We start from the raw sequence: 5,557 nt of genomic DNA on the forward strand, positions 1-5,557 counted from the left end.
GCCATCACCTATTATAGATTATGTTCTTGATAATCACCATTCTAATTGGGGTGAGATGGAATCTTAGGGTTGTTTTGAATTGCATTTCTCTTATTAATAGAGATGTTGAACATTTTTCCATATATCTGTTGATTGCTTGTACATCTTCTTCTGTGAAGTGTCTGTTCATTTCCTTAGCCCATTTGTTGATTGGATTATTTGTATTCTTAGTGTAGAGTTTTTTGAGTTCTTTATAGATTCTGGATATTAGCACTCTATCTGAAGTATGAGTAGCAAAGATATTCTCCCACTCTGTAGGCTCTCTTTTCCCATTACTGATAGTTTCCTTTGCTGAGAGAAAGCTTTTTAGTTTGAATCTATCCCAGTTGTTGATTCTTGCTTTTATTTCTTGTGCTATGGGTGTCCTGATAAGGAAGTCTGATCCTAAGCCAACAAGTTGAAGGTTTGGACCTACTTTTTCTTCTATAAGATGCAGGATCTCTGGTCTGATTCTGAGGTCCTTGATCCATTTTGAGTTTAGTTTTGTGCAGGGGGGAAAGATAGGGGTTTAATTTCATTCTGTTGCATATGGTTTTCCAGTTTTCCCAGCACCATTTGTTGAAGAGGCTATCTTTTCTCCATTGCATATTTTTGGCACCTTTGTCTAGTATGAGAAAATTGTATTTATTTGGGGTTGTGTCTGTGTCCTCTGTTCTGTACTATTGATCTGCCTGTCTATTTTGGTACCAATACCATGCTGTTTTTGTTACTATTGCTTTGTAATAGAGTTGAAGATCTGGTATTGTGATAGCCCCTGCTTCGCTCTTTCTACTGAGGATTGCTTTAGCTATTCTGGGTTTCTTATTCTTCCAGATGAATTTCATAATTGCTTGCTCTATTTCTGTAAGGTACATCTTTGGGATTTTAATTGGAATTGCATTGAATCTATATAGCACTTTTGGTAGTATGGCCATTTTGACAATATTAATTCTTCCTATCCATGAACATGGGAGATCTTTCCATCTTCTAATGTTTTCTTTAATTTCTTTCTTTAGTGTTTTGTAGTTCTCATTGTAGAGTTCTTTCACCTCTTTTTTGAGATTGATTCCCAAGTATTTTACTTTTTTTTTTGATGCTATTGTGAATGGGGTTGTTTTGCTAACTTCTCTTTCTGAAGATTCATCACATACATATAAAATTGCATTGGATTTATGAGCATTGATCCTTTTACCTGCTACCTTACTGAATTCATTTATGAGTTAAGAGTTTTCTGGTGGAATTTCCAGGTTCCTATAAATACATAATCATGTCATCAGTGAACAGAGATAGTTTGAGTTCCTCTTTTCCAATTTGTATCCCTTTAATTTCTTTGGTTTGTCTAATTGCTCTGACTAGAGTCCTAAGAACAATGTTGAACAGAAGTGGTGAAAGAGAGCATACCTGCCTTGTTCCAGTTTTTAGGGGGAATGCTTTCAGTTTTTCAACATTTAGAATGATATGGCCATGGGCTTAGTGTAGATGGCCTTCACAATGTTAAGGAAAGATCCCACTACCCCAATTTTTTCTAGTGTTTTAAGCATGAAGGGATGCTGTATTTTATCAAATGCTTTGACTGCATTTATTGAAATAATCCTGTGATTCTTAAGTTTTAGTCTGTTGATATGCTGGATGACAATTATTACTTTCCAGATGTTGAACCAAGCTTTCATCCCTGGGATAAAACCCACTTGATCGTGGTGCACTATCTTTTTAATATATTTTTGTATGCGATTTGCTAAAATTTTGTTGAGAATTTTTGCATGGACATGTGTCTCTGTTTGGTTTAGGTATCAGGGTGATATTGGTTTCATAGAATGAGTTTGGGAGGGTTCCCTCCTCTTCTATTTTATGGAATACTTTGAGAAATATTGGAATGAGCTCTTCTTTAAAGGTTTTGTAGAACTCGGCTGAGAACCCATCTGATTCTGTAATTTTTTTGTTGGTAGTCTTTTGATGACCTCTTCTATTTCATTGCTTGAAATTGATTTATTTAAATTGTGTATTTCCTCCTTTTTCAGTTTAGTTAATTCATATGTCTCTAGGGAGTTGTTGATGTCTTCGAGGTTTTCTTTTTTTATTTTTATTTATTTATTTTTTTGTGGTGCTTGGGATTGAACTCAGGGCCTTGTGCTTGTGAGGCGATCACTCTACCATCTGAACTATCTCCCCAGCCAAGGTTGTCTGTTTTGTTGGAGAATAGATTTTCAAAATAGCTTCTAATTATATTTTGTATTTCACTCGTGTCTATAGTGGCATTTCCTTGTTCATTCCACATTTCAGTATTTTGAGTTTTCTCTCTCTTTCTCTTTGTTAGTGTGGCTAAAGTTTTATCAATTTTGTTTATTTGTTCAAAGAACCAACTCTTTATTTTGTTAATTTTTCCATTGTTTCTTTTTATTTCAATTTTGTTGATTTCAGCTCTGAGTTTAAGTATTTCCTCTCTTCTACTATTTTTGATGTTGGTCTGCTCTTCTTTTTCTAGGGCTTTGAGCTGTAGTGTTAAGTCATTCATTTGTTGACTTTTACTTCTTTTGTTGAATGCGCTCCATGAAATAAATCTTCCTTTAAGTACTGCTTTCGTAGTGTCCCAGAGATTTTAATATGATGTGCCTTTGTTCTTGTTTACTTCTAAGAATTTTTTTATTTCCCTCCTGATGTCTTCTGTTATCCACTCATCATATAATAGTGTGTTATTTAATCTCCAGATATTGGAAAAGTTTCTGTTTCTTATTCTGCCATTTATTTCTAATATCAATCCTTTATGATCTGATAGAATACAAGGTAGTATTTCTATCTTTTTGTATTTGCTAACAGTAGCTTTGTGGCATAATATATGGTCTATTTTAGAGAAGTATCCATGTGCTGCTGAGAAGAAAGTGTATTCATTCTTTGTTGGATGGTATGTTCTATATATGTCCAGTAAGTCTAAATTGTTGATTGTGTTATTGAGATCTATGGTTTCTTTATTCAATTTTTGTTTGGAAGATCTATCCAGTGGTGAGAGAGGTGTGTTAAAATCACCTGGTATTATTGCATTGTGGTCTATTTGATTTCTGGAATTGAGAAGGATTTGTTTGATGTACATGGATGAGCCACTGTTCGGGGCATAGACATTTGTGATTGCTCTGTCTTGCTGATTTATGTTTCCCTTCAGCAGTACGTAATGTCCTTCTTTATCCCTTCTGACTAGTTTTGGCTTGAAGTCCACATTATCTGAAATGAGGATGTATACTCCAGCTTTTTGGCTGTGTCCATGTGCATGGTATGTTTTTTCCCATCTTTTCAACTTAAGTCTGTAGGTATCTCTTTCTATGAGATGAGTCTCTTGCAGGCAGCATATTGTTGGATTTTTCTTTTTAATCCAATCTGCCAGTCAATGTCTTTTGATTGATGAGTTCAGACCATTAACATTCAGGGTTATTACTGTGATATGATTTGTATTCCCAGTCATTTGACTCATTTTTGATTTTTTGACATGATTTGGTTTCTCATTTATTTTGCTATTCCTTTAGGCTAGTTCCTCCCATTGCTGATTTGCATCATTGTTTTTTATCTCTTCCTCATGGAATATTTTGCTGAGAATGTTCTGTAATGCCGGCTTTCTTTTTGTAAATTCCATTAGCTTTTGTTTATCATGGAAGGATCTTCTTTCATCATCAAATCTGAAAGTAAGTTTTGCTGGGTACAAGATACTTGGTTGGCATCCATTTTCTTTCAGGGCTTGGTAAATGTTGTTCCAGGCCTTTCTAGCTTTTAGGGTCTGGGTTGAAAAATCTGCTGATATCTTTATTGGTTTCCCCCTGAATGTAATTTGATTCTTTTCTCTCGCTGCCTTTAAAATTCTGTCTTTATTTTGTATGTTAGGTATTTTCATAATAATATGCCTTGGTGTGGGTCTGTTGTAATTTCGTATATTTGGAGTCCTATAAGCCTCTTGTACTTGGTTTTCCATTTCATTCTTCATATTTGGGAAATTTTCTGATATTATTTCATTGAATAGATTTTTCATTACTTTGGTTTGTTTCTCTAAGCCTTCCTCAATCCCAATAATACTTAAATTTGGCCTTTTCATGATATCCCATAATTCTTGTAGATTCTGTTCATGATTTCTTACCGTCTTCTCTGTTTGGTCAACTTTGTTTTCAAGATGAAATATTTTTTCTTCAATGTCTGACTTTCTGTCTTCCAAGTGTTCTATCTTATTGGTTATGCTCTCTGTGGAGTTTTTAACTTTGTTTATTGTTTTCTACATTTTAAGGATTTTTGTTTGTTTGTTTTTTCAGTATCTCTAACTCTTTATTGAAATGATCTTTTGCTTCCCATGTTTGCTCTTTTAACTGTTGCTTTGTGTGATTATTTAATTCCTGAATTTGCTCTTTCATCTCTTCCTTCAGTGCTTGCATTTGGTCTTTCATCTCCTTGTTTGCTTCCCTGATTGTTTTAATTATGTACATTCTGAACTCCCTTTCTGACATTTCTTCCATTATGCTGTTATTGAGTTTTATTGATATAGTGTCTAGGTTTGTTTGGGACATTTTCTTCCCTTGTTTTCTCATATTGGTCAGATATCAGTGGGACTCTGAGATGTTGCAGATTTCCCCTATTGGCTTATAGTATCCATGTAGATTTCCAATATATCTACTCCCAACCTTCAGTAGCCTGAATTGTTGGAGGATCTGATAATGCAGTGCTTCCAAAGAAACCTGCCTCTAGCCTGCTACTTGGTCCAGGGCTGGGGGCTGGTTCGGCATGAAAATCTTCTCACTGGGCTGTCCTGCTCCTAGAAACTGGCTATAGACATGGCCTGCACCTGCCTGAGGGTTCCAGGCTGCATGGGGAAAGCCTCTCCCTGTCCTGCCTTGGTCCCAGAAGCTGTCTGCTGGCCAAAGCCCACCACTGGGTTCAGGGCCTGGGTTTGGCTTTGTGTGAAAAAGCTCCCACTGGGCGGGCCTGATCCAAGAAACTGGCTGTGGACCCTGCCTGGCACCAGGGACAGCAGGGCTGCTTGGGGAAGTCTCTCGTTGCCCTGCCCTGGTCCAAGATGCTGCCTGGGTGTCATGGCCCACTGCTGGGTCTGGGGCTTGGGGCTCACTTTGTGCGGAAGAGTTCTCATTGGGTGGCCTGCTCTGAGGAGCTGACTATAGATTGTGCCTTCTGCTGGAGGGAGGAAGTCTCTTGCTGCCCTGCCCTGGTCCAAGAAGTGACCTATGGGTTGAGGCCTGCTGCTGGGTTCAGGGCCTGGGGTTGGCTCTCTGTAGAAAAGCTCTCACTTGGCGGGCCTCCTCCTAGAAGATGACTGTGGATCTAACCTGCCACAGGAGAGAGCAGGGCTGCTTGGGGAAGACACTTGCTTCCCTGTCCTGCTCCTAGAAGCTGCCCCTGTCCGTGCCTGCAACCCAGGCTGAACTTTACCTGGTGGGAGAGACTCACCCCACAGCTCTATGTTGGTCCGTCTCTCAATACCTCCCCTTCTTGAATCCTGAGTTCTGTAGCGATGGGAGATGCAGTCACCCTCTAGTTTGCCATCTTGAATCTTGGA

This window comes from Sciurus vulgaris (genome assembly GCF_902686455.1).
Source record: "Sciurus vulgaris genome assembly, contig: HiC_scaffold_249_arrow_ctg1, whole genome shotgun sequence".
Taxonomy (NCBI): Eukaryota; Metazoa; Chordata; class Mammalia; order Rodentia; family Sciuridae; genus Sciurus; species Sciurus vulgaris.